The 14,922-nt window shown below is 47.2% G+C and overlaps 1 protein-coding gene across 5 annotated transcripts in view; it reads left to right on the forward strand.

Moving 5' to 3' along the window:
- The window catches only part of bnipl (BCL2 interacting protein like), a 67,115-nt gene that overhangs the window by 14,116 nt on the left and 38,077 nt on the right, over positions 1-14,922 (forward strand). Inside the window, exon 1 of one of the 5 annotated variants that reach the window (XM_072548945.1) lies at positions 11,268-11,390. The exons of 3 other annotated variants lie outside the window; for them this stretch is intronic. The gene's annotated coding sequence lies outside the window, so the exon portion shown is untranslated. Of the gene's footprint in view, positions 1-11,267; positions 11,438-14,922 lie in introns of those variants that run through there. One more of the 5 variants, XM_072548944.1, reaches the window with a different exon arrangement.

The following is a 14,922-nucleotide window of genomic DNA, read 5'->3' on the forward strand; positions in this document are numbered from 1 at the left end:
GACCTACTGCCTCGTGCCTACTCCATGTAGATACACAAATCCAATGGAAGAAGGATATTTGGAGAGTGGGGTGTGTTAGCCAGACAGGAACAGGGGGAGACTGTCCACAGACCTGAAAACAAGGTTGATCATTTTAAAGACTGAGGGTTTGCTGGACAGGAGGCACAAGACTGGTTTCGGAAGAACAGGAGTTAGTGTGTCTAGAAAAGGACAGCAAGGGACTTCAGTTTGTAGCAATTTACAAGGCGGGGGATGTTTATTATTTCACGGAACATGGGCGTCACTGGCAGGTGCAGCATTTCAGTGGTTTGCTACGGACATCAGAGGTGAGTTAAGAGACAACCACATTGCTGTGCGTCTGGAGTCACGAATAGGCCAGACTGGGTAAGGCCAATCAACTACCTTCTCTAAAACAGTGTTAGTGGACCAGATGGTTTTTATGACCATCAGAGAAGTTACCATGACAGCACCCGCCTCCCTTGGGAGGTTCTCCAGGCCAGTCTCGTGAGTCAGCTGATCTGGAGGAAGTCACTGAATCATACAGCACAGGGTGGCACAGTGACTCAGTGGTTAGCACTGCTGACTCAGTGGTTAGCACTGCTGCCTCACAGCACCAGAGTCCCAGGTTCGATTCCAGCTTTGGGCGACTGTCTGTGTGGAATTGGCACATTCTCCCAGTGTCTGGGTGGGTTTCTTCCAGGTGCTCCCACTGTCCAAAGATGTGCAATTTAGCACGGCCAATTCACCTGCCCTGCACATCTTTGGATTGTGGGAGGAAACTGGAGCACCCGGAGGGAACCCACACAGACACAGGGAGAATGTGCAAACTCCACACAGTTGCCCGAGGCTGGAATCGAACCCGGGTCCCTGGTGCTGTGAGGCTGCAGTGCTAACTACTGAGCCACCAAGCCAGGTTATCGTTCCAACAGGTTTATTTGAAATCACAAGCTTTGGAGTGCTGCTCCTTTGTCAGAAGTGAGACAGAAACACATGGGCACTGAACATTTAGATTGAAAGATAATGGCAGCATGGGTACTGAACATTTAGATTGAGAGATAATGGCAGCCTATCTGCAAGTTGTAGAGTCAGAGTCCTACAGCACAGAAACAGAGCCCAAGTCAATGCCAACCAGTTATCCTAAATTAATCTAGTCCCATTTGCCAGCACTTGACCCATATCTTTCCAAACCCTTCCTATTCATGTACCCATTCAGATGCCTTTTAAATGTTGTAATTGTACCAGCCTCCACCACTTCCTCTGGCAACTCATTCCATACACTCACCTCTGTGTGAAAAAATTGCCCCTTTCAGTCCCTTTTAAATCTTTCCCCTCTCACCTTAAACCCTTGCCCTCTGGTTTTGGATTCCACTACCCTGGGGGAAAGACTTTGTTTATTTACCCTATCCATGCCCCTCATGATTTTCTAAACCTCTATAAGGTCACCCCTCAGCCTCAGACACTTCAGGGAAAACAGCCCCAGCCTATTCAGCCTCTCCCTGTAGCTCAAACCCTCCGACCCTGGCAACATCCTTTTCTGCACCCTTTCAAGTTTCATAACATCTTTCCCAAAGCAGGGAGACCAGAATTGAATGCTGCATTCCAAAAGTGGCCTCATCAATGTCCTGTACAGCCACGTAACATTTATTCTGTTCAAAGACTTTTCCACTTGTGACCCCAGATCGTCCAGTCTCGGTACGTCTTTTGATTACAGACCCTCCAGCCACTGCACTGAGTTTATTTTAATTTGTGATTACAAACTCCCCCAGCAAAATTCCCTTTTCACCTTCTCTGCTCTGATATGGGCAAATTGTACCAGTGGATTCTGCACCACGTCATCCAGTTGCTTACAAGAAAAAAACATCAAGCTTGGCTAGTGTAAGATATTAGTCATTGGATTTTTTTTTAGTTTCCTGTAGCTGGGAGGTATCAGGAAATTCCACAGTTAGTTCTTTTTTTTCCCTTAGACTTATTGACCACTGTTAAGGAAATCACCGTTGAGTTTTTTTTTGGTTAAAAACAGATCTCTGCAAAATGTAAATAAGCAAAAATATTCGTATCGATTTCATCTGCTTTCCTTTCGGCTATCTTTGTTCAATCACTCCTCCTTTGCCAACCTGTTAGCCTCTATCTTTAACAGTTCTATATTACTCATTTTTGATTAGATTAGATTCCCTACACTATGGAAATAGGCCCAACAAGTCCATAATGACCCTCCGAAGTAACCCACCCAGACCCATTCCCCTACCTTATATTTACCCCTGAGTAATGCACCTAGCCTACACATTCCTGGGCACTACGGGACAATTTAGCATGGTCAACCCACCCTAACCTGTACATCCCTGGACAGTACGGTATAATTTCCTATGGCCAACCCACCCTAACCTGTACATCCCTGGACATTACGGTATAATTTGCTATGGCCAATCCACCCTAACCTACACATTTAGCACGGCCAATTCATCTGGCCTGCACATCTTTGGACTGTAGGAGGAAACCAAAGCACCTGGAGGAAACTCATGCAGACATAGTGGGGGGTGGGGGGTGTGTGGAGGGGATGGAGAATATGCAAACTCCACACAGACAGTCGCCCGAGGTAGAAATTGAACTCGGGTCCCTGGCACCATGAGGCAGCAGTGGTAACCACTGAGCCACCGTGCCACCCCACTTCCAGCAGCCTACAACTGAAAAGCAGCAATATTTTGCACAAACCTTGCTTAGCCCGCAATAGTGCACAATTCTGGCTTCTATGGTCACGTCTCCAAGTGTACCAAGGGCAAAAAAAAGATGAGAATGATACCAGAACCGAAGGGTTTTTGTCAGGAAAGGTTAACTCGGCTACAGCTCTCTCCTCTTCTTAAGTGGAGAGTAAGAAGTGAACCTGATCAAGGTGTTTTGAAATTGAAAGGTGTTTTGGATTGAAAGTTGGTTGGCTGACAGGAAACAAAGAGTAGTGATAAACGGCTCCATTTTGGAATGGCAGGCAGTGACCAGTGGGGTACCGCAGGGATCAGTGCTGGGACTGCAGCTTTTTACAATATATATTAATGATAAAGAAGATGGTATTAGTAATAACATTAGCAAATTTGCTGATGATACTAAGCTGGGTAGCAGGGTGAAATGTGAGGAGGATGTTAGGAGATTACAGGGTGACCTGGACAGGTTAGGTGAGTGGTCAGATGCATGGCAGATGCAGTTTAATGTGGATAAATATATGGTTATCCACTTTGGTGGCAAGAACAGGAAGGCAGATTACTACCTCAATGGAATCAATTTAGGTAAAGGGGCAGTACAAAGAGATCTGGGTGTTCTTGTACACCAGTCAATGAAGGTAAGCATGCAGGTACAGCAGGTAGTGAAGAATGCTAATAGCATGCTGGCCTTCATAACAAGAGGAATTGAGTATAGAAGCAAAGAGGTTCTTCTGCAGCTATACAGGACCCTGGTGAGACCACACCTGGAGTATTGTGTGCAGTTCTGGTCTCCAAATTTGAGGAAAGACATTCTGGCTATTGAGGGAGTGCAGCATAGATTCACGAGGTCAATTCCTGGAATGGCGGGACTATCTTACGCTGAAAGACTGGAGTGACTGGGCTTGTATACCCTTGAGTTTAGAAGACGGAGACGGGATCGGATTGAGACATATAAGATTGTTAAAGGATTGGACACTCTGGAGGCAGGAAACATGTTTCCGCTGATGGGTGAATGCCGAACCAGAGGACACAGCTTAAAAATACGGGGTAGACCATTTAGGATAGAGATGAGGAGAAACGTCTTCACCCAGAGAGTGGTGGGTGTGTGGAATGCGCTGCCCCAGAGGGCAATGGAGGCCCAGTCTCTGGATTCATTTAAGAAAGAATTGGATAGAGCTCTCAAGGATAGTGGAATCAAGGGTTATGGAGACAAGGCAGGAACAGGATACTGATTAAGGATGATCAGCCATGATCATATTGAATGGTGGTGCAGGCTCGAAGGGCAGAATGGCCTACTCCTGCACCTATTGTCTATTGTTTTAAAATGATGAAAGGGTTTGATGTAGGGAAAATGCTTCCACTTGCGGTGGGTGTTGAGGACCCAACGGCAACCTTGCCACGATGTCATAATGCTGCTCCTCACTGGGCATAAATAGCACAGTGTGGATGGAGTTAGTTAGAACAGAATAAGACAGATTAGAGCAGGTAAGAGCAATAATACTTTGGTAAATCTATCTGGATTAGACGGTATGAGTTATAAGGAGAGGCTAGACAAACTTGGGTTGTTTTCTCTGAAGGCGGAGCGGAGACTTGATCGAAGTCTGTAAAACTATGAGAGGCATAGATAGGGTTGACGGTCAGAATCTTTTCCCCAGAGTTGAAATGTCTAATACTGGAAGGCATGCATTTAAGGTGAGAGGGGGAAAGTTCAAAGGAGATGAAGGACACCTTTTTTTATTTACACAGAGGTGTCTGGAACACTTTGCCAAGGGTGTGGGGAGGCAGATACGATGGGGCCATTTAAGGGGCTTTTAGATAAGCATATAAATATGCCCTAGGAATGGAGGGATATGGGTCATGTTCTGGATTAGTGGTGCTGGAAGAGCACAGCAGTTCAGGCAGCATCCAAGGAGCAGCGAAATCGACGTTTCGGGCAAAAGCCCTTCATCAGGAATAAAGGCAGTGAGCCTGAAGCATGGAGAGATAAGCTAGAGGAGGGTGGGGGTGGGGAGAGAGTAGCATAGAGTACAATGGGTGAGTGGGGGAGGGGATGAAGGTGATAGGTCAGGGAGGAGAGGGTGGAGTGGGTAGGTGGAAAAGGAGATAGGCAGGTAGGACAAGTTCGGACAAGTCATGGGGACAGTGCTGAGCTGGAAATTTGGAACTAGGGTGAGGTGGGGGAAGGGTAAATGAGGAAACTGTTGAAGTCCACATTGGTGCCCTGGGGTTGAAGTGTTCCGAGGCGGAAGATGAGGCGTTCTTCCTCCAGGCGTCTGGTGGTGAGGGAGTGGCGGTGAAGGAGGCCCAGGACCTCCATGTCCTCGGCAGAGTGGGAGGGGGAGTTGAAAGTTTGGGCCATGGGGCAGTGTGGTTGATTGGTGCGGGTGTCCCGGAGATGTTCCCGAAAGCGCTCTGCTAGGAGGTGCCCAGTCTCCCCAATGTAGAGGAGATCGCATTGGGAGCAACGGATATTAATGATATTAGTGGATGTACAGGTAAAACTTTGATGGATGTGGAAGGCTCCTTTAGGGCCTTGGGTAGAGGTGAGGGAGGAGGTGTGGGCGCAGGTTTTACAGTTCCTGTGGTGGCAGGGGAAAGTGCCAAGATGGGAGGGTGGGTTGTAGGGGGGAACGTGGACCTGACGGGGAGGGAACGGTCTCCGCGGAAGGCGGAAAGGGGTAGGGAGGGAAATATATCCCTGATGGTGGGGTCTTTTTGGAGGTGGTGGAAATGTCGGTGGATGATTTGGTTTATGCGAAGGTTTGTAGGGTGGAAGGTGAGCACCAGGGGCGTTCTGTCCTTGTTACGGTTGGAGGGGTGGGGTCTGAGGGCGGAGGTGCGGGATGTGGACGAGATGCGTTGGAGGGCATCTTTAACCATGTGGGAAGGGAAATTGTGGTCTCTAAAGAAGTAGGCCATCTGGTGTGTTCTGTGGTGGAACTGGTCCTCCTGGGAGCAGATACGGTGGAGGCGGAGGAATTGGGAATACGGGATGGCATTTTTGCAAGAGGTAGGGTGGGAAGAGGTGTAATCCAGGTAGCTGTGGGAGTCGGTGGGTTTGTAAAAAATGTCAGTGTCAAGTCGGTCGTCATTAATGGAGATGGAGAGGTCCAGGAAGGGGAGAGAGGTGTCAGAGATGGTCCAGGTAAATTTAAGGTCAGGGTGGAATGTGTTGGTGAAGTTGATGAATTGCTCAACCTCCTCGCGGGAGCACGAGGTTGCGCCAATGCAGTCATCAATGTAGCGGAGGATTAGGTGGGGAGTGGTGTCGGTGTAATTACTGAAGATCAACTGTTCTACGTAGCCAACAAAGAGACAGGCATAGCTGGGGCAAGCAGGAGGGATTTAGTTTAACTTGGTGTCACGTTCGGTACAACATTGCGGGCGGTTCTATGTTGCGTGATACAAATGAGCACGTAGGTCTGAACACAGATAGATTAGACCTTATAAAAACCGAAAGAACTGCAGATGCTGTAAATCAGAAACTAAAAACCGAGGTTGTTGGAAAAGTTGGCAGTATCTGTGGAGAGCAATCAGAGTTAACATTTTCGGTCCTGTGACCTTTCTCTGAGTCAACATTTCAGGTGCAGTGACTATGAAAGATAGAAGGTGACAGTTCTGGAAGGGAGGAGTGAACGAGCGAAGAAAACCGATCGCTTAAAGGAAGGCAGATGAAAAGGGTCACTGGACCCAGAACGTTGACGTTGATTTCTCTTCACAGGTGCTGACAGACCTGCTGAGCTTTTCCAGCAACTTCTGTTACAGTGTAGACCTTAGATAATCTAACTATCATGGTCTATGTATAAGTAACATGTAAAGCAGTATTTACACTAGTGCTACTTTGATGTCCAAACCTGAATATCGTTCTTGACTTTATTATCTTCTCTCTGTTTATAAAGAACCAAGACTCCTGTTTTGGCATAAGGGAGACCAGAATAATGGGCCAACAATATAAGTCAGCCTGTGAATAACTCCAATTGGGGATTCGGGAGAAACGTCTGGAGAATGTCAGACTTGCTCCCACAGGGAATGGTCAAAATGAATCAGAGTGATGCATTGAAGGGGGATGTTGGATAAAGAGAGAGAGAGAGAGGGGGAACATGGGGATGGAGAAAGTCATCATTTGCGTGGACTCTTGCAGACAAGGCTGACTCTCTTCCACTCTCTCTGGGCGAGTCCGTTTCGGGATAGCCCAAAGCGGCTTCCGCAGGTTCGGTTACGCTTGGGGGCGGAAGGCGGTCTTGGGTAAGGGATGGGTGAGTGTAGGAAAGTCTCATGCGACACGAGGGTGGTTTCTCGGCTGTCAACACTCCAGGCTGTTCGCTCGAGTTGTTTTTTGAGGTTAGAGAGCCGACCCAATCAGCAGGGTGTTCCTTCACATGTTACCCAATTGCCCTTCCTCCAAGACTTCGCCTTAGCACGGTATTTGCACAACGTGCAACGATTACTCGCCTTCGAGCCTGGTCTGATCCCAGGGGCGGACCCCTGCCTTGGAGGTGAACTGAGCTTGTTGGAATCTGACCAGAGCACACCCATATTCAGGCTTACCTGACTGAAAGGAATGTAAACGTGTTGAACCTTGTCAAACCAGATGCTCACCAGATTACAGAACATATTTATGATGTGATCACCTCTGGTTTGGCTTCGCCTGGTTGGGTGTGTTTCTCTGCCTTCCATTTTGTTTTTTCAGAACATTTGCCCCAAAATGTATATTTCTAAAGCACCATAGCCTTTAAGAGTCATACACCAATGAAGACGTTATGACATTGACGGATGTTTTGCCGAGCACTGAATATGTAAACAACATTTTCATTTTTTTAAACAATTGCAAATTGAGATTTGCAATGTAAAGCGCCACTTCCCCAACTTGCAGATAAAAAGAGGACAAAAAAGAAACTGTATTTTTTGTCATCGAGTTCTGAGAAGATTTGTAGCTCAGGTTGAGGTTCCAAATGTCGGCTTGCTCGCTGAGCTGGAAGGTTCGTTTTCAGACGTTTTGTCACCAGACTAGGTAACATCTTCAGTAGGCCTCCAGATGAAGCTCAGAGGGTCACTGAAGATGTTAATCTAGTATGGTGACGAAACGTCTGGAAACTAACCTTTCAGCTCAGCAAGCAAACCTACATCCTTTTTTATTGTAACATCAGGGTGGCCCCAGAGTGGTTTACGGTCAATAAAATGATTCTCTCGTCGTTGTGGTAATCATCCCATCATTGGCAGATGAGGATGATTCTCAGGATGAGACCATAGGTGATTGTACAGACCGATGCAATGATTACAGGCTCTGTTATACTTGGGGCAGAAGGTGGCCATGGGAAGGGGTCGGTGGGGGCGTTGGTGTGACAGCGCCCTCCTTCCGCCTAGCTTTGACTTCTCTCCTGACAGCCAGTCTCAAGTGCTCGACTCCTTCCCAGATGCTGCTCCTCCACTTCAGATGGTCTTGGGGCCACTGATTCCCAGGTGTCTGTGGGGATGACACACTTTGCCAGTGAGGCCTTGAGGTGTCCCTGAAGTGCTTCCTCTGACCACCTGGGGCTTGCCTGCCGTTTCAGATCTGTGAGTAGCGCATCAGCTCGGGCAGTCTTGTGTCAGTCATGGGGACAATGTGCCCAGCCCATCGCAGGTGATCGGCGGTGGTGGGGGGGGGGGTGTCAGTGCCTCTGCTGGGGATGTTGGCCTGGTCAAGGGTGCTAGTGTTGGTACGTGTGACTTCCCACTGGATTGTTATAACATGGGAATTGTGACCAGCAATTTTGAGACAGCAAGAAGAATCAGAATTAGGTGTTGATTCCCTTGGCTCAGGAGCAAATGTTGATGAAGACAAGGAAGAAACCACTGGTCCCAACTCCCAACCAACCGTCCCCTACTATTGTTCTTTGAGGATCGAGGGGGACCAATGGCACCTTGCTGTAATGTCTTACCTGATTATGGCACCATCTGTCAATGCAGCATTCCCTCCAGCACCAGGATCATGGCCTTGGCTTTGAGTTCAGGCCGTTGGACTGCGACTTGATCATATCCCCTTCTCAATCAGAGGTGATCCGGCCAAGATTGAGATCAAGACGGGGAATATGCAGCAATAGGAACAACTCTGCTCCTTAAATAGGAAGTCACGAAGGAGGTAATTTTACACTGGGGGAAGGTGGGCAGATGCACAAACATAGTACAAAGAATGATGAGGGTTGCACATCAACCCCCACATTTTCTTGGCTTTTAATGGCCAGGGTAGCGCATGACAGGTCACCCCCATGAATAAACTCTTCGCAAATTAAAGTGGGTAGGAGAGAAGGGTCTGTGAAAGAGACAGTGAGCTCCTTTCGCTTTGTAAATTTGCAGCACCTCAACTGGTTGGGTTTACTGTTGGTAAAAGGTTGCGCTTTGTGAATTAACATGTGATCTCCTCCAGTTTTCAAACATCAAAAGCAGCACCCTATTGTTGGAAGGATGTGAAGGAACCCTGTTTACTGTCTTCAGTTCTCCAGTTGAGAAGTGATTCTATTTTAAGGCCCCAGGGCGTGTTCCTTTTAATCCAAATAAAACCTTCCTATTTAACCTCTGCAGCGTTTTGCTCCTGCACCTTCCTACCTGCTCCCAGATCCTTTAAAACACTGGGGTTTCGCTTCACTATTAAACAATCCTCGTCCTTCCTCTTCCCATTCTCAACGTTTGTTTGTGGAATGCTGAACACCCTCCCCGTGGCAGATGGTGGAAATTAAATTTAATAAAGAATCTGGAATCAAAAGTCTAATGACAACTGTGAATCCATTGTCAATTGTCAGAAAAACTTATGTGGTTTGCTAATGTCCTTTAGGGAAGGAAACGGCCGTCCTTACCTATAAGAAATAGGAGTGGAAGTTAGGCCGTTCGGCCCATCGGGTCCACTCTGCCATTCAATCATGGCTGATGGGCATTTCAAGTCCACTTACCCGCACTCTCCCCGTAGCCCTTAATTCCCTGCGAGATCAAGAATTTGTCAATCTCTGCATGGAAGACATTTAATGTCCTGGCCTCCACTGCACTCTGTGGCAATGTATTCCACACGCCTACCATTCTCCGGCTGAAGAAACTTAACACAGAATAAAGAACAAAGAAAATTTACAGCCCTGGAACAGGCCCTTCAGCCCTCCAAGCCTCAGCTGATCCATATATACTATCTAAACCTGTCGCCGAATTCCTAAGCATCTGTATCCCTCTGCTCCCCACCTACCCATGTACCTGTCCAAACGAATCTACCGAGCCTGCCTTTACTACTTTTGTTGGCAATGCGTTCCAGGCACCTACCACCCTCTGTGTAACTTCTCCTCATTTCTGTCCTAAATTGACCCTCTAATTCTCAGGCTGTGCCCACTGGTCCTAGTCACCCCGCCTAATGGAAACAACTTCCCAGCGTCCTATTTTCTATTAGATCTCCCCTCAACCTTCTAAACTCTAATGAGTACAATCGCAGGATCCTCAGCCGTTCATTGTATGTTAGGCCGACCGTTCCAGGGATCATCCATGTGAGTGTCCGTGGACACACTCCAGTGCCGGTGTGTCCTTCCTGAGTCTAGCTTTCCTGTGACTCCAGAATCTTAACTGCCCTCTGGGTAATTAGGGACAGCCAACAAAAGCTGGCCTTGCCATGAATTTAAGAAAAACCTCCCCGTCAGCTCACTTTGGTTCCATAACCCAACAAAAAAAAACTATCAATCTCCGCTCTTAATCGGACCCATTTCATTCCAGCTTTTTGGAGTCAAAACAGGCACGGCTGGAGAAATTCTGCAAGTCAGGCAGCATCGGTGGAGAGAGAAACAAAAGTTGACACTTTTGAGCCCTCGTCTTCTAAACCTTTTGCATTATGGAAGGGAATGTTCCCGATTTCCACCCCCCCCCATTGTGTGAGGAAATGTTTCCTGATATCATCCCTGAACACTGCCCCCCGCCTCCCCGCACTGCTCAAAGGTTTTATGTTAACCTGTCCCCTACACTAGAGGAAGTTGTTTCTCATTACTCAGTGAGGGGGGGGAGAGAGATGGAGACGGGGAGAGAGAGAGAGAGAGAGAGAGGGGGAGGGAGGGAGGGAGGAAGAGGGAGGGGGAGGGAGAGGGAGGGAGAGAGAGAGAGAGAGAGAGAGAGATGGGCAGCACAGTGAAAAAGTAGTTAGCACTGCTGCCTCACAGTGCCAGGGACCCAGGTTCAATTCCAGCCTTGGGTGACTGTCTGTGTGGGGTTTGCACATTCTCCCCGTGTCTGCATGGATTTCCTCCGGGTGCTCAGGTTTCCTCCCACAATCCAAAGATGTGCAGCTTAGGGTGGATTGGCTATGCTAAATTGCCCATAGTGTTAGGTGCACTAGTCATAGGGTCTGGGTGGGTGACTCTTTGGAGGGTCGGTGTGGACTTGTTCGGCGAAAGGGCCTATTTCCATACTGTAGGGGAATCTAATCCAAATCTAAAATTTGCAGTATCGAGCCTTCTAATTTGTATAGTCAGTAGCAGATAAAGCTGAATTGTGTGTCAGGTTGCCTGGGGAACTGGACTGATAGGTGTGGCTGTTCAGTACATGCCCAGGTCCCCAGGTGAGCTGCAGTGATGTAAACAGCCTACAGTCTGTTCTGTAGCATAGCGCGAGGCTGCCTTTTCTGTTCGAGAGGAGCAAGTTGGGACGCCTGGACGGTTTTGTCCTCTGTTGGGTCAGACAATAACTTAATTCCCAAGCTTGGTAAGCGCTGCTTGAAAACTACACCTGGTGGAGCGACTGAGTGCACGGTAACTTTACTCATAGGTTTTTGATGGACCAGTTTTAATTGTGAGGCATTGTATTGAAGGCATCAGGTTACTTGGTGGGTTTTTTTTAAATATAAAGGAACATATTGTAAATTTTAAATAGTGCTGCATTTATTAGTCCAGTTTGTTGGTTCCTGTCTAGTGTTCTACAGAGTCAAACAGTGGAGAGAGAGAGAGAGACCCTTCAGCCCATCCAGTCCAAAAAAGACTCTTAAGTCTACCCTTGTCCCACTTTCCAGCGCTTGATCTATAGCCCTGAATGTTTTGAAATTTCAGGCACTTTTCAAAAGGTTTAAACTACCCTCCCTGACCCCCTTCCTCTTCAAGTACCATTCTTGCTTTTCAAATACTTTCCTCCTTCTCTCTCTCTCTCTTAATCCCGACATTACTGAAAACATCAATCAGACAAGCGTCTTTCTTCACAGGCATTCCTGAGTCACCACCACAGGAACGTATGGATATCTAGTAACGAGCAAAAACATGTTCTGTCGAGGACATGAAACCTCATGCCCTTCAGCAGAGAATCCTATCTCAGGGAAACAGCACAAAGACTAACTCGGTCTGAGCTTCCCCCTACTTCTCCCCGGCCTTGCCCCGCCCTTCAGCTCTCTACACTTTGGGAAATTTGTTTCTCGTTGTTTGACTTTCTCTCTCTCAGCTGTGCCTCGGTAAATGGCACTGATGTCACTCTGGGGTTCAAGGATCTGCTCTGTAGAACCAAGCCCACCACCCTACTCCACACTCCCCATCCATGCCAACGAACCCAGTGTTAACACCAGAGGGAGTGCCACATTGTTGCAGGTGTGTTTTTTTTTTGACTGCGCTGTTAAATCAAGGCCCTCACCCCACTCTCTCAGGTTTGTAGATCCCATGACAGTTGTAAAGAGGAGCAGCTGACTTCTCCCTGGTGCAGTGGGGCCAATTCCTGAAGCAGGGCTCTTGCCCGAAACGTCGATTCTCCTCCTCGGATGCTGTCCCTGACCCGCTGTACTTTTCCAGCACCACACTCTCTACTCTGATCTCCAGCATCTGCAGTCCTCACTTTCTCCCGATATTTGTCTGTCGAGCAATGCGTTTTAAAAAAAAAGGTGATTTGGGTGACTATGCATGACTGTGGGATCTTTCTGTACCTGCCTGGTTTCCTACACTGTACTTTCAAAACACCTTATTGTATGTGTTTTCGGACATACTGGGGATCAAGAAAGGTGCTATTTAAACATTCAATCTTTGCTGCTCACCAGGAGACCAGGACAGTCCTAAACCAGGTACTTTAGATAAACTACATTTTATCCAACTTTAAATTTGCAGTGCTGCTGTTGGTCTTTCAGTACAGATATTGCAGGACCATTGAGATAGAACATAGAAAAATACAGCGCAGTACAGGCCCTTCAGCCCTCGATGTTGGCCGACCGAAGCCTACCTAACCTACACTAGCCCAATAACCTCCATATGCTTGTACAATGCCCGCTTAAATGACCATAAAGAGGAAGAGTCCACCACTGCTACTGGCAGGGCATTCCATGAACTCACAACCTGCTGAGTAAAAAATCTACCCCTAACATCTGTCCTATACCTACCACCCCTTTAATTTAAAGCTGTGTCCCCTAGTAACAGCTGACTCCATACGCAGGTTAGGGTGGATTGGCCATGTTAAATTGTCCCATAGGGCCCAGGGATGTGCAGGTTAGGGTGGATTGGCCATGAGAAATTGTCCCATAGGGCCCAGGGATGTGCAGGTTAGGGTGGATTGGCCATGAGAAATTGTCCCATAGGGCCCAGGGATATGCAGGTTAGGGTGGATTGGCCATGCTGAATTGTCCCATAGGGCCCAGGGATATGCAGGTTAGGATGGATTGGCCATGGGAAATTGCCCACAGTTCCATGGATATGCAGGCTAGGTGGATTAGCCGTGGGGAATGCAGGTTTGCAGGGCTGTGGGTCTTCAGAGGGTGGGAGTAGACTCGATGGGCTGAATGGCCTGCTTCCACATTATAGGGATTCTATGAAATGTGGCATTGATTGACTGATTTGTCAACCGCCATTAAAGCCAATGTTCTCTTTATATCCACAACTTGGGGGATGATGAAGTTTGGTTCTCAGATCTGTGCAGCAGAAAAAATAAATCGAGGAAATGTCGATGTCAGTATACCCTAAAGAGATGTGCTCCTGATATCATCGCATCATAGCACGGGATCCATTATGTAAAGCTCCCTAACTCCATCATGTCTCCATTCACTTGAAGCATGGCACCCTATTTGAAACCTGCTCCTCTGCTAACCTCGGAACTTAATATTAACCCAGGCACACGTGCTTGAGGAACATGACATTTGTACATTATGGTAAGTTGCTGAACAAAGAGACCATGGTTCATAGTTCCTTGAAAGTGAAGTCGCAGGTAGACAGGGTAGTGAAGAAGGTGTTTGGTATGCTTGCTTTCATTAGTCAATGCCCCTCGATCCTGCTCCACCATTTGATATGAATGTGCCCAATCTCATCTCGGCTTCAACTCTACTTTCCTGCCTGCTCCCCGTAACCCTTCAACTCATTACTTATTGCAAATCTGTATCATTCCTTTTTAAATTTATTCACCGTCCCAGCATCCACCACACTCTGGGGGAGTGAATTCCACATATTCATGACCCTTTGAGAGCAATAATTTCTCTTCATCACGCTCAGTTCTGAGGAAGGGTCACTCAACCCGAAATGTTAACTCTGCTTTCTCTCCACAGATGCTGCCAGACCTGCTGAGCTTCTCCAAGTTTGTTTTGGTTTCTGATTTACAGAATCTTTCAGTTTTTACTTAACATCATTTCTACGTCTACTTTGCATCTTCTTGACTTTAGCATCTTATATACCTCAATTAGATCTCCTTTCATTCTTCCAAACTTTAGATAGTATAAGCCTAATTTGCTTAATCTCTCTTCATAAAACAAACCCCTTATCAATATAGTAAACGATTGAACTGTGCTCAGTACAATTCCCTCAAGTAATGGGATCAAAAATGTAAGCAGCACTCCAGGTGTGATTTCATTAATGTCTTGCACAGTTGCAGCAACATCTCTACTCTTTATGCTCTATTTCTTGAGCAATAAGCAGTTGACGTGACTCTATGGACTTCAGTAAGGCGTTCGACAAGGTTCCCCATGGGAGACTGGTTAGATCTCATGGAACACAGGGAGAACTAGCCATTTGGATACAGAACTGGCTCAAAGGTAGAAGACAGAGGGTGGTGGTGGAGGGTTGATTTTCAGACTGGAGGTGTGTGACCAGTGGAGTGCCACAAGGATTGGTGCTGGGTCGTCTACTTTTCATCATTTATATAAATGATTTGGATGTGAGCATAAGAAGTATACTTAGTGAGTTTGCAGATGACACCAAAATTGGAGGTGTAGTGGACAGTGAAGAAGGTTACTTCAGATTACAATGGGATCTTGATCAGATGGGCCAATGGGCTGTGATGGAGTTTA

Source organism: Chiloscyllium punctatum, chromosome 28, assembly GCF_047496795.1.
Source record: "Chiloscyllium punctatum isolate Juve2018m chromosome 28, sChiPun1.3, whole genome shotgun sequence".
Lineage (NCBI taxonomy): Eukaryota > Metazoa > Chordata > Chondrichthyes > Orectolobiformes > Hemiscylliidae > Chiloscyllium > Chiloscyllium punctatum.